The sequence below is a fragment of the Podarcis cretensis genome (assembly GCF_951804945.1).
Source record: "Podarcis cretensis genome assembly, chromosome: 12".
NCBI lineage: Eukaryota > Metazoa > Chordata > Lepidosauria > Squamata > Lacertidae > Podarcis > Podarcis cretensis.
The window spans coordinates 49,019,500-49,038,609 of record NC_137181.1 but is presented as its reverse complement, the minus strand read 5'-3'; the positions used below and the strand labels follow the sequence as shown (position 1 = coordinate 49,038,609).

Below are 19,110 nucleotides of genomic sequence, written 5' to 3'. Positions count from 1 at the left end.
CCCGACCGAGAAAGCTGACAGTGAAATCTCCATGCCTAATTTTCTCACGAGGAAATAGTGACGATCGAGACAGAATTCCAGGCCTTGCTGACAAATTAAAAACCAACAAATCAACAGTTCCAGATGATATTCTCGCAAGAGTTCTTAAAGGAACTCAAATGTGAAATTGCTCGTTTTCTAACAAAAATATGTAATTCGCCCCCAAGACTGGCAGGGACCAAAAACCAGTGGCGGAACACCAACTTTTAGAAGTGGATCCCAAGAAATTACAGGCATTAGCTTGATGTTAGTTCCAGGAAAACTGGTGGAAAGCATTATTAAACATATAATCAGCAAGCATATAGAAAACGTCTTGCAGGAGAAGAAACATCATGGCTTACACAGAGTTAGGTCTTGTCCTTTCAGAATACAGTGGTACTTCTGGTTGCGAATGGGATCCGTTCTGGAGGTCCGGCCGTATCCCGAAGTTTTCGCAACCGGAGGACCGCTTCTGCGCATGCACCAGCGGCAAAACACTTCTGGGTTTTCTGCTTTCGCAACCCAAAGTTTACATTACCAGAGGGTAACGTAACCCGAGGTTCCACTGTACTTTGAGAGCATCAATAAGCACATCAATAGGGGTGATGCAGTAACTGGTTAAAGAATTGGAAGTCTCAAGAGTAGGGAGAAAAATGGCAGTTCTCTCAAAGGAGGGGTGTGAGAATTGGGGTTCCCAAGGGTCTGTTGTATTGGGGCTGGTGCTTTTTAACTTGTTTTTAACTGATTGGCATTTGGGGGTTAGGAATGGGATGGCTTGGTTTGCTGACTGTTCTGGGTGGTTTAAACCAAAAAGGATATCTCCAAACTGTGTGAATGGGCATTATAATCAGAAATGCAGTTCAATGTAAGAGAGTGCAAACTGATGTTCACTAGGGCAAATAACACATGACTTTACCTAGACGCTTCCGGCAGATTGCTCGATGAAGATGTCGACCAAGTGAATGGCAGCCGTGAAAAGATTCCAAGTTAGGGATCATTAGATTGAAAGCAAAACTGCCAATATTCATGGTGTGACTGCGCTGTGAATATTGTGTTCAGCTCTGGTTGCCGCATCTCAAAATGGATGTTGTAAAAGCTGGAAAGTTTCAGAAAAGGGTAGCCCAAACGGGGGGCTGGAGCAACTACGAGGAAAGGTTATGGAATTTGGACTTAAGTGTGGGCTATGAGAGAAGTGTATAAAATTTCCCATGGTGTAGGGAAAGTAGGGAGAAGGGAGTTTTTCTTCCTCTCATGTAACAGTAGAACTTGGAATCATGTAAAGAAGCTGGAAAAGTCAGAATACAAGGTGTATTTTTGCACAATCGTCTGTAGAGAGGGTGCTGTAATAATAATAATAATAATAATAATAATAATAATAATAATTTATTTATACCCTGCCCATCTGGCTGGGCTTCCCCAGCCACTCTGGGCAGCTTCCAACAAAATATTAAAATACCACAATACATCAAACATTTGTAGCACCTACACCCCGCTTGTGGAATACTGGGATTCCTGTTTATTTTTCACAGTATCTCCTCACAAACATGAAGGTTAGGGGTTAGGAATTCAAATACAACCACCAGCTTACAAAAAAAAAAAATACAACCACCTGTGTGGAATGCCAGAAGAAAGACAAACATTCCTGGTCACTGTATAAACCTTGCTTTTTCAATTACACTGAGTAAAAGCGAGTTAATTCAAAGCTCAGTAGCTAATGGCTGCAAGTCTGGAACCTACTCCCATGTCTTTTAAATATATATATATATATATTAATATCGCTAAAAGCCACTTCCAATTAACCACAAACATCCAGCCTCCAAAATATAGTACAAAACTGAATGCAAAGGGTTTACCTAGCAACCAGGATACAGGGCCAACTAGGGCCTTTGGCTGTGGGATGGGGAGGAGGGGGCATCAAACTTCTGGGCCTGATAAGGATAATATCACCACGGAGCCTTTGATCCTCCACATCTTGGCTGGGGAGAAGTTGGCCATTCCTGAGAAGATATATAAATGATCTAAATGTTCTCCAAGGTATTTGCTTTTCTGCAACTGTTAGCCTTCAACAGCGCCTTCGTTGACATAACATAGGTGCACGCGCACAGATGCCCAAATATTTGGCCGGCTTGAAGCTAAAGCCAATTTGCTTATAAATAAGTCAGTTTTGCCAGTAGCATGCATGCTTAAACTTTCTGAGACTGACTGCATGCTTTCAAGGATCCAGAATCTATGCATAGCCGAATTTGGTGATTCAGCCAAGACTAAAAAGTTCACAAATAGGTACAGGTGCTTGCAAAGGGTATTTGTTAACATAGCAAATATATCAATAAACTCTCCTTTAATACCCAACAGAGGGTAATCCCTCTCCCTCCCCCTCTCTCTCTCTCTCTCTCTCTCTCTCTCTCTCTCTTGTTTTATTTAATTAGGGTTTTTGCTATTTTGGGTGCTGCCTTCCTTTCTATTGTAGTCACTTCCTTTTCCCAGAAAGCCAGGTATAGGAAAATCACAGAACCCATCGTCTGATATGCAGTGCCACAGAATAAGTCTTCAGTTGGCTATACTGTTAAGAGATTTTTTTAAAAAGATTAACTGCAGTGGGAAAGGAGGAAGTGATTTTAGTTGGGATCGTGGCTGGGAAGGGACCTGGTGTGCTACAGGGCCAATGAAAATTGGGAAATCGACACATCTAGGTTTTAAAAAATTTAAACCTCCTGATGTGGCTACTAACCATGCAGCTAATGTAACAAGTAACTTGACCCCTACTTAGTTCCATCCTCAAGAATGAACGCACAAAAGCACCTTAGATTAAACTACTGCTCTACCACCCAACCCAATATTGTCTACTCCTAGTTAGTGGCAGCTCTCCAAGGTATCATTAAAGGTATGGTTTTCCCAGTAGTGATGCATGGAAGTGAGAGCTGGACCATAAAGAAGGCCGATCGCAGAAGAATGGATGCTTTTGAATTATGGTGTTGGAGGAGACTCTTGAGAGTTCCATGGACTGCAAGAAGATCAAACACATCCATTCTGAAGGAAATCAGCCCTGAATGCTGACTGGAAGGACAGATCCTGAAGCTGAGGTTCCAATACTTTGGCCACCTCATGAGAAGAGAAGACTCCCTGGAAAAGACCTGATGTTGGGAAAGATGGAGGGCACAAGGAGAAGGGGACGACAGAGGACGAGATGGTGGGGCAGTGTTCTCGAAGCTACCAGCATGAGTCTGACCAAACTGTGGGAGGCAGTGGAAGACAGGAGTGCTTGGCGTGCTCTGGTCTAAACAACAACAACAACTGGACTAAACAACAACAACTCCAAGGTATCAGGGCCAACCCCATTGCCAGCTCAAGCCCTGAAGATGCAGAAGTCTCCTCCTCTTTGATTTTTCATATTCCCAAAGATGCTCACCTACTTTCCCAATCACTGCTTTGTAGCTTGAGCCCTCCCCAAGCAGTCTAGATATTTATAGCTTAATTAACAGTGTCCTGTTTCTTCGCTTCATTTTAGAACAGACTCAGTGGGTAAACGTCAGCTTGTCTATAGGAAAATCTGTTTTATTTTTCTGCTGCGAAAACACACAGGGTGGCCCTTCCATCTGCTTTTTAAGAACGGCTAGTTGAAATTTGCTTTTACTGACTCCAAGATCAATGCTGTGTTAAGAGACATAAGCTCCCCATTTTCATGTACACTGTTTTCCCCCTCTGTGCTAGTTGGCCTTTTATTTTATTTTTAAATGGCTTTTTATACGTTCAGTATTTAATTTTTTTATGTACAATATAAAATAATAATCTGCTTGGAATTAAGAACTGCCTCATATGGCACAGAAAAAGATGGGATTCCTATACCTCCACTACGAAATGATCGTGTCTTTTCTGTAAAATTTAAAGAACATTTTGTCTGAAAATAAATTTACTCAAGAGGCCTCGAGCGAACACAACTCCCACGTACAAAATTGTTCAGATCCTTCAAAAAAACTCAAAACAAATTGCAGAAAATCTATGGCATAAATACAGGGACTAGTTTTTTCTGTAAAATGCGTAGCAGCCCAGAACAGGGTGCTTGGTATAAACTGTGCTCACGTATATGGTACAGTGGTACCTTGGTTCTCAAACTTAATCCCTTGCGGAAGTCCGTTCCAAAAGCAAAGCGTTCCAAAACCAAGGTGCACTTTCCCATAGAAAGTAATGCAAAACGGATTAATCCGTCTCAGTCTTTTAAAAACAACCCCTAAAGCATGAATTTAACATGAATTTTGCTATCTAATGAGACCATGGATCCATAAAATGAAAGCAATAAACAATGTACTGCAGTCACACAATCCATCCATCAGTAGCTGAACTGGGTTCCACACATTCCCAAAAACAAAACGAAAAGAGCCGCAAAAACAAAAATACAAAATAAATAACAAAAACAGACAGACCTCAGTATGACACTCAAAACGGAGCATGTTCAGCTTCTGAAAAAAGTTTGCAAACCGGTTTGCAGTGTTTGGGTTCCAGGTTGTTTGAGTACCAAGGCATTTGAGAACCAAGGTACCACTGTACTTGAATTCATATTGGATGCCATATGTAGCCTTGACCTGGGATCAGATGCTGAGTCCTCAGAGGACAACCCAGACATCAAACATGTCAAAAATACGTCTTGCGTGCTGAGCATCCGCTTGATGGGACATCTGGGTCAATGCGTAAGATGCCTGCTTGTGAGTAAGCAATCCCTAGTATGCCTTCACTGCCAGGAGGTGTAACTTAGGCAGTAAGAATATACAGTCGTACCTTGGATCCCGAATGCCTTGGAACTCGTACATTTTGGCTCCCAAATGCTGCAAACCCAGAAGTGTTCCGGTTTGCGAACCTTCTTTTGGAAGCCAAACACCCAACGCAGCTTCTGCGGCTTCTGATTGGCTGCAGGAGCTTCCTGCAGCCAATCAGAAGCAGCACTTTGGTTTCCAAACGTTTTGGAAGTCAAACCGACTTCCGGAACGGATTCCATTCGACTTCCAAGGTACGACTGTATAAAGCAGGCTTTATTATGCCTGGGCCGGATTAGTCCCGTGGAGATCCCACCATGGACCAGATTGCGCGTGCATGTTTTCCGGCGTCTTGCGTTTGCGCAGGTGTGATTTTCAGTGTCTGTGCATGCACAGATGCGATTTTCGGCGCTGCAGAAGCGAATCCCCGTGCTGCGCTGCGCCGGTTTCACGCTGTGCACAAGCGGGAAACTCGGTTCAGGGGTGGCTCGTGGTCAGTCAAACGACCTCCATGGGGCGCTTCCAGCCCACGGGCCTTAGGTTCCTGACCCCTGGTATAACGCCTCCCTCTTCAACAAAAACCAACAAATGAATAGAACCTATCCACGTGACACTGACACAAAACCTTGCGCATACACTATGTAGAAGAACGAAAGTTTACTTCTCCACCTCTCTTCTCCCCCAGCTTTATACTGCCTACAACACTGGTGACTCACATCGAAGATGAATGATCTGTAGAAAGACCTCTATGAATTAAGCCTCCCTCTTGAACTTCCAGTTGCTAGAAACAACATTAGTCTTTCGCTCCTTGGTGAAATATTAGATTGTTTCCTGATCACGTTTTGTTTTCTGTTTTTAAAAAAATATTTTTTATTCGTTTTCAATTACAATAATGCAATAAAAGCCTCATTACAACAATGCCAAATTATACTACCATTAACAATACCAATCACTCAAAAACCAAATTATACAATTTAGGTGGTAGAATTGATGGTTTCGTGATTTACTCTATTTCTGCGTTCCAAAATCTTACAAATTTCCATTACACTTCCAGTCAGAATCACAAACCCTTATACCACAGCTGCAATTTTAACGACTTCCATTCACATTAACAACTTAAATGATTTATAATCCTAGAGGTGAAGTATTCAAACTCTCTCTTTGTTGTTCTTGTGTGTGGCAATTATTCTGTCCTTGCTGTTTCTCCCTGTCCTTGTAAAATATTATGTCTATCTTTGGTCAGATGTTGCTGTTATCCATAATGCCTTGGGTCCTCCTTCCGATAATATCTGGGAACTAAAGTAATTCTCTGTGCTTGTCTTTGGCTTTGTTGCTCCTATATTGCATATTGAATCCTACTCTCCTGGGCAAGTGTTTTGGTAAAAAGCTTTATCCTCTAGGACTCTAGGTCCTGAGGGCGCCACTGGAGCATTTGTTGTTTAGTCGTTTAGTCGTGTCCGACTCTTCATGACCCCATGGACCAGAGCACACCAGGCACTCCTGTCTTCCACTGCCTCCCGCAGTTTGGTCAAACTCATGTTGGTAGCTTCGAGAACACTGCCCCACCATCTCGTCCTCTGTCGCCCCCTTCTCCTTGTGCCCTCCATCTTTCCCAACATCAGGGTCTTTTCCAGGGAGTCTTCTCTTCTCATGAGGTGGCCAAAGTATTGGAGCCTCAGCTTCAGGATCTGTCCTTCCAGTGAGCACTCAGGGCTGATTTCCTTAAGAATGGATAGGTTTGATCTTCTTGCAGTCCATGGGACTCTCAAGAGTCTCCTCCAGCACCATAATTCAAAAGCATCAATTCTTCGGCCATCAGCCTTCTTTATGGTCCAGCTCTCACTTCCATACATCACTACTGGGAAAACCAACTGGGAAAACTGGAGCATAACCTTGTGAATAAGCCAAAATCAAACCTTGCGAATAAGCCAAAAGAAGATTTCTCTAGCCTACCAAGGTGTTAGCAGCCTGTGTTTCCATGCTGAATATGGAGAAAGGGAGCCGATCTTCCTCCTCTACAGTCAACATGAAAAAGTCTTCTACTAAGTGGATTAGTGGCGGAGCAACAGAGCAATATTCTGCAAATCTGCTCCATTTCTGGGCCGGCTGCAGAGGAAAGGGCTTTGCTTCTAACATGGCTAATACAGATTTCATCTCTCTTTTGCCAGCCTGCATGTCTTTGTGGGATTTCCAGGTGCCTACGGCTGGCAGGTGAACCATGAGGCTGCCAGGATACTCCCTACACCTCCGAATTGTGCAAAACGGAATGGGAAACCACCATAAAATGAGATGCAAGGGTAGCAGCAGCTCATTACTTGTTGGTACAACTAATTATTCCAACCACTTGAGAGAGAGAGAGAGAGAGCCCAGCAGAGCAAACTTCCCCATAAATATACCTCAAGTCGAGGCAGGTGCCTTCATTTACATTTAAGAAACGCCCCAAACTCTGTGATCTACCAAGAGTTTGTGAACGGTGCCAATAGCTCAAATGTATGTGCTTTTTTTTAGGCATAACAGCAATCCTACTGTATCAGAACATCTAGTCTAGCATCAAGTTTCTCACAGTGGCCAGTCAGAGGATAGACAACTTTCCTTTGTATTCAAGCTCCAACAACTAGTATAGTGGAACCTTGGTTCTCAAACTTAATCCGTTCCTGAAGTCCGTTCCAAAACCAAAGCGTACTTTCCCGTAGAAAGTAATGCAAAATGGATTAACACGTTCCAGACTTTTAAAAACCACCCCTAAAACAGCAATTTAACATGAATTTTACTATCTAACGAGACCACTGATCCATAAAATGAAAGCAATAATCAATGCACTGTACTATAAAATAAATAAGACACTATTAAAATTAAATAAATTAAAATTCTTTCCCCCCCCTTACCTGCACTGATGATAGTCATTGTTTGGATGGGGGGGGGGGCTTTTATCCATTTCCACAGCCACACAATCAATCATTCAATCAATCAATCAATCAGTAGCTGAACTGGGTTCCACACAGGCACAAAAACAAATTAACCGGAAAAACCCCAAAAACAAAAATGCAAAATAAATAGCAAAAACAAAAGTGCCAAACTTAATCTGTTCCGGAAGTCCGTTTGACTTCCAAAATGTTCAAAAACCAAGGCGCAGCTTATGATTGGTGCAAGTGCCCCGGGAACAATAGCTGACAGCCGCATCGAATGTTCAGCTTCCGAAAAACATTCAAAAACCGGAACACTTACTCCCGGGTTTTCAGTGTTTGGGAACCAAGCGATTTGAGTACCAAGGTACCACTGTATTCAGAAACATGTTCCATTTATGGCTAATAGCCGCTGGTCTTATTGGCAAAAAACGAGAAGTCAAGCTTACTGGGATATGTGGTCTCCAGAGGAGGAGCGTGCATACTCTTCCTCGATCCTTTTTGTCCCTGTTCAGCACCCAGCTAAGCCAAGGTTTGGTTTAGCATGGCTTCAAAACTCAGGCTCAAGTTTCTCCAACCCAACTGCAAGCTTCAGCCAAAGACAAACCTTCGGTTGGTGATTTAAATCATGCAATAAAATGACTGCGATTTCGCTCAGTCCACACTCTGCTCGCTCATTTTATCTGAGCTTTTATAATACTGGTTTCTTCCAAATGTCCTGAGGATATTCAATCATCCTGACTTCAACTTGCTTTAAACTAATCCTCCGATATATATTTTTTTACAAATGACTCCTTTAGAAATTCAATGTTACCCTGTTGGACTTTCTAGGAAAGCTTCCATTTCCATTATGATTGAATTTGACAGTGTGGCCCCTGTTTCCAAACAGAGTGACAGTGGTTGCATATTGCACTAGATTCTAGCATCACTCAGGTTTAAACCCTGGACTGGCTGCATGGCTTACAGCAGATTGTATACATATTTACTCCCTTTATTCAAGTGGAATTACTTCCAGTTAAGTATGCAGAAGCTAGCAGAGTTTGGGTCTCCAGCTGTTGTTGGACTACAACTCCCATCATCCAGGAACAGTGGTCAAGGTTGATAGGAACTATAGTCCAAAAACATCTGGAGACCCAAGTTTGGGAAACCCTGGAGCATTCTATTTTGTCCCCTTGACTTTAATTATTTTTTAAGCGAAGGGAGTAGATTAAGTCAGACTACTATAGAATCCAGAAAACTGGTCTCAGACATTCAAATAATCTATACAATCAACATGTGCGTAGTCTTGGAAGTAACATTAAACCACTCCAGAATATTTACAAAAGGCAAATCAAAAGTACTTAAAAAGTAATGAGAGTCTAAGACACCACCTATAATAAACACAATCAATAGTCATAATTTATGTCTGTGACATAAATACTTCTATAATCATGCATTTGATGGAACACTTGTTGCCTGAGAAAACTCACACAAGGAAGATGCTACAGTTTATTTTTTTCTATTCGCCCACATGAATACTGCTGTGCTATCTGAACAGATCTGATTATCTTCATAAATCAGACAGACTAGAGCCAACATTTGTGCATACAGTGGTACCTCGGGTTACATACGTTTCAGGTTACATACGCTTCAGGTTACCGACTCCACTAACCCAGAAATAGTGCTTCAGCTTAAGAACTTTGCTTCAGGATGAGAACAGAAATCGTGTTCCGACGACGCGGCGGCAGCAGGAGGCCCCATTAGCTAAAGTGGTGCTTCAGGTTAAGAACAGTTTCAGGTTAAGTATGGACCTCTGGAACGAATTAAGTACTTAACCTGAGGTAAAGGTAAAGGTACCCCTGCCCGTACGGGCCAGTCATGTCCGACTCTGGGGTTGCGTGCTCATCTCGCTCTAGAGGCCGTGAGCCGACGCCGTCCGAAGACACTTCCGGGTCACGTGGCTAGCATGATGAAGCTGCTCTGGTGAGCCAGCACCAGCGCAGCACACGGAAACGCCGTTTACCTTCCCGCTATAAAGCGGTCCCTATTTATCTACTTGCACTTAAGAGTGCTAGGTTGGCAGGCGCTGGGACCGAACGACGGGAGCTCACCCCGTCGCGGGGATTCGAACCGCCGACCATACGATCGGCAAGTCCTAGGCGCTGAGGTTTTACCCACACCACCACCCGCGTCCCTGTTAACCCGAGGTACCACTGTATAAATCTCCTCTCAAGCCAATACTCTACAGAGGCAGAATATAACTTCGTGATTGTTGTTATGTAGCAACAAGCTTGGGGTAAAAAGTAAAAAATAAAACACGTATACAGTATTTCTGAAGGAAGCATGCAAACAGAAGCACTATATTTAAAAGTAACAACCCTTAAGGAAAAAAAAGATTTTTAAATCTATGGGCTTCAGAGTCAAGCGTTATTCTATTCAGCCTCCAAGTTTAATTGTCTAATCTACAGACTGGGGGCAGGAAATATGGCTATGATGTGACAAGCTGTAGAAAACTGATTTCCACTGCACAAGTACTACTTCTACTCATTTCCACAAATAAAACTTTAAAGGAAGTGGAGAGATTAACAGGATAAAGGTGAGGACCAATTTTCTTTAAAAAACAAAACAAAACCCTGCCACCCAAATACATTGGTTTCTGCACTGTATAACATACAGCTTAATGCTAAGGTCTCTTGTACCACAATGATTCTGGTATTTCAGGCACATTCAGACAGTTGCGCAGCTAGATGCATGAGTGCAGCATTTTTATAGGACAGGGTTTGAGTTGTATTACTTCAAAAGACGCATTTACACACAACAACGCAAAAAGCATCAGAAAACAAGACTCATGATGCCTCTGATATGCCTGTAAATGATTCAGTCATGTCCTAGAAGCACACAAGGCAGTAACAGAATAATCCCTAGCTGCAGCAAGTTGTAGAACGTACCCATTTTTTAAAAAGAGGTTTGGAAAGCTGTACTTCTTGAGTAGGAGGGTAGAATTAAATATTAGCCCTTGGGATCACCAATGCAAACTGTTATCTCCTAGGTTAATAACCTACACCCTGTAGTTGCGTTTAAGTATTAAATGAAAGGTTTTGGAATTATGTATTTTTCACACAGAGTGGCAGGAAAACTGCCATGCGGGCAAGACTGCTATGTATTCTATGTGTGCCGTTGGAGAATCAGTATAATACAGTGGTACCTCGGGTTAAGAACTTACTTCGTTCTGGAGGTCCGTTCTTAACCTGAAACTGTTCTTAACCTGAGGTCCCACTTTAGCTAATGGGGCCTCCCGCTGCCGCTGCACGATTTCTGTTCTCATCCTGAAGCCAAGTTCTTAACCCGAGGTACTATTTCTGGGTTAGCGGAGTCTGTGACCTGAAGCATCTGTAACCTGAAGCGTCTGTAACCCGAGGTACCACTGTACAGTGGACGCTTGGTTGCGAAACGTGATCTGTGTGGGATGCATGTTCGCAACCCGCAGCGGCGCATCTGCGCACGCACGGTTGCAATTCGGCGCTTCTGCGCATGCGCAAAGCGCAATTTAGTGCTTCTGTGCATGCGCGACAGCCGAAACCTGGAAGTAACCCGTTCCAGTACTTGTGGGTTTTGGTGGGTGCGTAACCCAAGAAAACGCAACCTGAAGCGGCTGTAACCCGAGGTATGACTGTATATGTAAACTCAACTGTCATGAAGAAGATGATTTATACATACATACATACATACATACATACATACATACCCCGCCTATCTGGCTGCGTTTCCCCAGCCACTCTGGGCGGCTTCAAACCGAATATTAAAAACACAATAAAACATCAAACATTAAAAACTTCCCTAAACAGGGCTGCCTTCAGATGTCTTCTAAAAGTCAGGTAGTTCTTTATTTCCTTGACATCTGATGGAAGGGCGTTCCACAGGGCGGGTGCCACTACCGAGAAGGCCCTCTGCCTGGTTCCCTGTAACTTCACATCTCACAGGGAGGGAACCGCCAGAAGGCCCTTGGAGCTGGATCTCAGTGTCTCGGCTGAACGATGGGGGTGGAGACGCTCTTTCAGGTATCCTGGGCCGAGGCCATTTAGGGCTTTCAAGGTCAGCACCAACTTTGAACTGTGCTCGGAAACGTGCTGGGAGCCAACATAGGTCTTTCAGGACTGGTGTTATATGGTCTCAGTGGCCACTCCCAGTCACCAGTCTGGCTGCCACATTCTGGATTAGTTGAGTTTCAAAGGTAGCCCCACGTAGAGCACATTGCAGTAGTCCAAGCGGGAGATAACCAGAGATGCACCACTCTGGCGAGACAAAAACTTGATCAAAATGAGCAGTTTAAGAACACAGGAGGATGATCTATTCTCCCTGTGCTCCTGGATTTATCAGAAAGAGAAAACCCTGTTTTCCAAACTATTGCCATTGGAAACAGATGCAGCAGGGTATAACATCTAGCCACTGGTGTATCTCTTAACCAGTCATAGCAAAGCAAGGTAATAAAGCCTTCATTGTCCAGAGTTGCAGAGAAGACCAGAGATAAGTTATCTCCTGTAATGAAATCTCCTCTATTCACCGGCCATCTGAGGCTCCTTGAATTCTCAACTCTTCTGCAGAATCTGCTAACCAAGGTTTGACACATCTGTGTGATTTAAGGCAATGTCCAAAATATTGATCACGTGTTCTGAGACCATGTCCACATACAGTCGCACATTGGATCCCGAACACCTTGCAAGTCGAACATTTTGGCTCCCGAATGCAGCAAACCCAGAAGTGAGTGTTCCGGTTTGCGAACATTATTTGGAACCCAAACGTCCGACGGGCCCCCTGATTGGAGCTTCCTGCAGCCAATCAGAAGCTGTGCTTTGGTTTCGGAACATTTTGGAAGTTGAACGGACTATGTAGATTTCCATTGGTACAAAATGCATTGTGTTGCTGAGTCTTCCTTTACCATCAACTGCCTGTTTATCTTTGTTCAACTGCACTCCCCACTCCTTCCCTAGTTCTTTGCTAATCCCCCCCTAAAAATCATATACTGCTTTGTAGCTTTTACTGAATCTGTTTATTGATCAGTGTTAGAAATTCAGATATATAAGGTAATCCACCAAATGGTAACTTAAACCTAGGTTCCAGCTGCCACAACGGAATGTCTAGGCACTGCCTTTAATAATAATAATAATAATAATAATAATAATAATAATAATAATAATAATACTTTTCATTTCTATATTGCTTTATATTTTAAAGAAAAAAAATTCAAAAGTGGTTTACAACACATTTAAACAACCCAGAATAAACCAAACTCAAGCTTCAAGGAAAATATTTCAGATCCTTCTCTAAGTGACATTTTGCTTTCCCCGTGTTTGTTCACCTACTTAATTTATAGAGCTGCACCACAGCAAAAGTGCTCCGGGAAGCCAGTGTGGTGTAGTGGTTAGAGCAGAGGTAGGCAACCTGAGGCAGGATGCGGTCCAATCGCCTTCTCAATCCAGCCTGCGGACAGTCCGGGAATCAGTGTGTTTTTACATGAGTAGAATGTGCTGCTTTATTTAAAATGCATCTCTGGGTTATTTGCAGGGCATAGAAATTTGTTCATTTTTTTTTCCTTTCAAAATATAGTTCGGGGGCCCCACATGGTCTGAGGGATGGTGGACCGGCCCACGGCTGAAAAAGGTTGCTGACCCCTGTGTTAGAGTGTCGAACTAGGACCTGGGAGATCAGGATTCAAATCCCCACTCAGCCGTGAAACTGGGGGTGACGTTTCTCCAGTCGCAGTCTTTTAACCTACCTCGCAGGGTTTTTCTAGGTATTAACTGAGGAGTGGGAGAAAAAGGCAGGATATAAATGCAGTAAATAAGCTCTTCTGCTGACCTGCTGAAGAAAGATGGAGGGGCCGGCCAGAGGGAGAGGTCAGTCGGTAAGCTGGCACCCAGAGATCTCCACGTGGTCGGAATTGGACCTGCACCAGTCACAAAACACGCCTGGCAAATTTCCATCGCTGCTACTTTTTATGAAACGTCTCACCCTGTGTGTTTCTTTGCATATTAGGTCATGCCACACACAGGACTGGTCACTATCTTTCAGAAAAACTACAATATTCACCTGTAGCTTCAGAAGAAATAACTGTGTTACTTCAGAAATCTACTGGTTTATGACTACCAGAGGGATCATAAGAAACGTCCTATTTCATCCGACTGCCGTAACTGGGCTGAAAAGGCCGTAAACACATTCCCGCAAGCAGAAATTGTTTTAAGGGAATGAAATTAAAGATAATGGGGATACAAAATACCGCCTAGCTACTTCTATGCAAACACAGTGTACAGCCAAATGAAAAGCAATTTACTCGCCGTACTCATCTCATTTAACGCTTACTCTAGCCTTAAGATACTAAAATCTATTAATTCATACGCTGTGGCTTCGCACAGTAACTATCCTGTGAAACTGCTCTGTGAAGCCATTGTACAGCCAAAGAACAAGTACCAAAAGAGCCTGAGAGTTTGTCAAGACATCGGTCTTTCCCCCTGGACAGCTCTGCGCCACAACACGAAAACTGGTGTATCTGTGTATTTGTGCAATACTATAGGGGTCATTTAGAACTTCGCCAGCACGCAAAGCCTGGAACAAAATGAGCTCTCAATCTTATTTTCCATTGTTTTAAATCCCATATGTTGGTTCGTTCCATTTGCATCCTAGATCCTACTTTTCCCGCTGAGAATTCAAGGCATACTCACAACATCCCTGTGAAGTAGGACAGGCCAGCGGCGTAGCGTGGGTTGTCAGCACCCGGGGCAAGGCAAGTAATTTGCACCCCCTAACCCGGGGCAAGGCAAGTAATTTGCTCCCCTAACCCCTAACCTGCCGCCGCTGCCAGCTTCTTCTTGCTGCTGCCTGGGCTGGGTTATTTACGGTAAGGTAGCCACGGCGGTGGCGGCAGGTCCATGTCAGGTGATCTGAGGCGAGTTGCTGCTGGCGCTGCCGCCCAAACGACGCCGCATGCCCAGAGGAGGAGGGCAGAGAGGCGAGGAAAATGCAACATGGCCCAGCAGCTGCAGCAGCAGCGGCAGCGGGGCTGTGAGGAGGGGCTGCCTGGCGCGCCCTCCGCGGCCCTGACGCGTGGGGACCGCGGCGAGCGCTGAGAGCCGCTGCCTGCCGGACACCTTCAGCCCGGACGCGCGCACAGCTCGTCGGTTCCGCGAGACATGGGGCTCTGCTACAGCCTGCGCCCAAGGCTCTTCGGCAACTCCGGAGGCGGCGAGCGCGCCCCCCCAGATGTTGCGCCCGGTGCGGCCGGCCCCCCCTGCACCCCCCACGCTACGCCACTGGGACAGGCCAAAAGATTTAGTGAGCTTGGCCTCTCCAGTTGTGGCCTCATCCACTAACTACAGCACATAAAACTTCCTTCAAATACGGTTATTGTGGCTAACAGATGTGAAGCGAACTGCAGGAAAGTGACATGTGACCTTAGACAAAATGTCTTGGGACATAAAATTTGCTTCTAATAGGCAAATCAAGGGAAATTTATGGCTCGAAATATGTTAAATTCTGCATAGCTTCTCTTCTGTGCCCAAACATGCATCAAATCTATCCATGCTCAAGATATGAAACCGTTTACTGTTGGAGCTGCCAGAACCAGTCGACTGAACGTTTTTTGGAACTACTAGTTCAGCAGAATTTGCAAAGGTGATACACTTATGGTATCGCAATTCAGGGCAGACATGCTTTTACTGTACTTTAATTTGCGTGTGATCAAGTTACACTGAGCCAGATTATGCAGATGCAATGCTTCTGCTATCCCTGTTTTGGATCACTTCTCTCTCTTTGCATTCATGCGATTAACCAATTACCGGTAACTTAAAACAGGAATACACCTTAAGAGGAGAATGACAAAACAGAACGTCTGTATAAAATGAATACTGTAGTTTTTAACAGCACAATCCTAGGCAGATCTCCTGAAATGCAAATTCAAGTGCAATGAGAGTTGCTCCCAGGTTAAGAATGTGTTATCACAACCTCAGATAAGAAATAACATTCATGTAAAAGAGCAAACAGATGATCAGAATAAAGTTATTTACTATCCCACACAAAGGCAAATCTTAAGTCCTGTAACTAAAGGCTACCCACAGTCTAGCTAGCATGAACAGGCTGTAACAAAGAATAAAACAGCTTCATACAAGTAATGAAAGTTACAGCTATATATTGCTAAACTTAATGGAAAAATAAGTACCTATTTCACCACTTAAAATGTACTCCTATTGCAAATTTATGCAATTGCCTCCTTCTGAAAAACATTGCAATAAACTAATTTACGTAGCTTAAAAAATCACAAATTAATCCGAGAGATGAAACAATCTAAGAAAAGTGCTTCCTGAAACTTTCTATTTGTTTTAACTGTTCAGGCCAAAGAGTAGCATTTTGTTGGGATATTGAAGAATGCTAACAGAAAATAATTCAAGGCTGCACTACATAGTACTGTACATTTAACAAAGAACTGTTGGTTACAGTGACAAACTTCTACATTCCTCTTAGAATTTAGGTTACTGATCAATTAACCGTTTACAAATCAAGATCTGAATACTGACCCTAGCATTATAAAAGAAAAGCACTGCTGAGCACTGCAAACATTGCTTGAGTTATTGAAGCCTTCCAGCCATCTCAACCACCAATTTAACAACGAAGGGAAAAACCTACACAGGAGAAATCTTGTATCAAGTCCACACATTCATTTACTAGGCAAACCTTGAAGACACAAAAATCTCACCATCCAGAATATATTTAACAAAATTACCCTTCAAGCAACATGTTGCTGTCCGATTATCAGGAAAATATGCCGTGTTTAACTTTTATCTTCTGGAATTTACTGCAGCAGGAAAATCAGACCCGACCATTATAAGTATTTGCCCAGGTCCTCAAAAATAAGAGAGTAACTTCATAGACTTAGTACATGAAGAGAAGGCTTCTTCTTTCCAGAGACTGAGTAATGTTGCAACACTCCTCTACGCAATAAGGGTGTGTCGAGAATGGAGCTCTTGTCTCATAGAAATGTCCTTTTCGTCCCACAGAATTCGTCACGTGTGTATGCACACATGCAATTCCTCTGCCAGTAAGTTCAGGCTGAGCTTTTTTCAGTTCCAGCATCACCACGGTACTTAATGTTGATCATTACACTTCCCCATTTGAGAGCACGCTGAATTTAAAGGGCTAATAACATAGTTTATTATGTTTTCCTCCTGCCCTTTGAACAAGGATCTCAGGGTGGCACATATAAGTCCGTCCCTTATCCCCGCAAGACAGGCTGAGAGATGATAACCAGTCCAACATCACTCAAGAGAACTTCATAGATAGAAAGTCCCAACTAAAGAAGAGTGCATAACCAAGATGATGGACTAGGCCGAAATGGCAAAGATGACCGTGAGGATCAGGCACCAAGAGGACAAGAAATTCAGTCAAGAGCGGGAAAAGTTTACAGAATATCTTAAGGACCGCTGTGTATACCGTACTTAAAAACGTTAGGAGGATTGTTATAGCACTTGTAATATGACTTAAGGCAAAAAAGGAGATAATATGAATTGGAAAAATGTACTTAGATGCAAAAAAATTGGGGGAAATTGGAAACCAGGGGTGGGGGTAGGAGTCAGAGATCTAAGTAATCCCAGAAGTGTAGAAATTGAAAATTATGTGAATGTATAAGAATATTGTTTTTAAAATGAAAATAAAATATTAAAAAAATAGAACTTCATAGATATGCAGATATTTGACCTGAGTGTTAGAAAAGCTAGGAGCCAAATGATTTCTGGGACCTGGGTTGTAGGTGCCAAAACTGAATGTCTAGTCGCCACCGAGGGCAGGAGAATTGGCAACACTTTTTATTTATTATTTTAATAAGCAGGAACTACTATGCAATTCACATAAGTGACACATTGTTAATACGACGTTTTTTCAGAAATTGTTAATACATGTTTAATTTGGTGTTTACAATAAAAATATTGGTACCATCCTTGAGTTTTCAAAACACTCTTTATTGTTAAGCTCCTTAATATATTGTTTATCCTTAACTTGGAAGTTTCAAAGCACATACCGTACATTTCAGTAATCCCTGAGTGTCAGCCAAGCGCAAAAAACGGCACCCAGACTTTTGGAGGCGCTTGCAAATGGAGAATCTTTAGGTGCAAAATGTGCCTTGATAATTTCGAACCCTCTTTGACTCAAAGTCTTCTCCAATTCCAGCGCTTCACCAACTAACACAACACAGATAGATGGTAGATTTGTATGGTAGTATAGTTCCACCAGAATCACCAAGCAGGTGAACGAACTTCTGCTGCTAACAGAAATTAGCAAAGGAAACAGAGTAGTTCTGTATTTTTCCTAAGAATATAACTCTTGTGTTTTATTCCGTTTTTGTATGTGTTGGAAGCTGCCCAGACTGGCGGGGGCAACCCAGCCCGATGGGTGGGGTACAAATAATAAAATTATTCTTACTGCTATTATTATTATTGCAAGCAATGTAGCCCAGCAAAGGCAGCCCAGCAGCCTGCGGTTCAAGTGTTTCATCCAACCCCTTTCCCCGTTAAACTTAATCCAAAACAAGTACAATCCAACCGGTTAGCTCAGGTGGTTTAAGAGCACAGGGCTGAGAACGCCAAGGTCATGGGTTTGATCTCCTGTACGGGCCTCCTGTATTGCAGGGGGCTGAGATAGATGACCCTCAGGTCCCTTCAGGGGAAACCCAGCCAGATGGGCAGGGTATAAGTAATAAATTATTATCAGTGCTTTTTTTTTCTTAAAAAATGTTTAGGGGTATACTCTCCTTTTCCTACTCATATTGAAATACTGCCCCTCAATGAGGCCAAACTTAGATTCACAAAATGTTCAGGGCCCCTGCTTTTTTCCTAAAAAATGTTTAGGGGTACTCTCATTTTGACACAAGAAAATCTCCATTTTATAGTTCAAATCGGGAAAAACAAATACAGCCAACGGACGAAAGTACAAAGATGCACAAAATTTTTAGGGGTATGCGTCCCCCTGAGCCCCCCAGAAAAAAAGCACTGGTGATGATGATTAACTCTACCATTCTACACATGGGACTGGGGGGGGGGGCATATTGATTCAAAAAGTTCCTATTAGGTAGGTTCACATTAAAGTCCTATGCCTTTTTAAAATGTGGGGGTTTTGGGGGGTGGTTATTGGGTTGCTGTTGTTTTTATTTTTATTATGTATTTTGTGGTTTTGTACAGCATATGCTTGGCACAGTAGCCCCCAAGACTGCCTGCAAACGCCGAGAGAGGCCTTGTATGAGGAGCATATCTCAATATGGGGAGCATATTTCCATTTTCGGGGTCGTGGGTTCGAGCCCCACATCGGCCAAAAGATCCCTGCCTTTGCAAGGGGTTGGGCTAGATGGCCCGCGAGGTCCCTTCGTGTGACACTCGACTCACCTTGCAGGAAGCGGCATCCCAGGACCTGCCCCCGGCTTCCTGAGCCAC

The 19,110-nt window shown here is 43.3% G+C and overlaps 1 protein-coding gene across 4 annotated transcripts in view; it reads right to left on the bottom strand.

Moving 5' to 3' along the window:
• The window catches only part of ZDHHC3 (zDHHC palmitoyltransferase 3), a 47,854-nt gene that overhangs the window by 28,384 nt on the left and 360 nt on the right, over positions 1-19,110 (bottom strand). Inside the window, exon 2 of one of the 4 annotated variants that reach the window (XM_079947420.1) lies at positions 1,872-2,015. The exons of 2 other annotated variants lie outside the window; for them this stretch is intronic. The gene's annotated coding sequence lies outside the window, so the exon portion shown is untranslated. Of the gene's footprint in view, positions 1-1,871; positions 2,016-16,415; positions 16,642-19,110 lie in introns of those variants that run through there. One more of the 4 variants, XM_079947421.1, reaches the window with a different exon arrangement.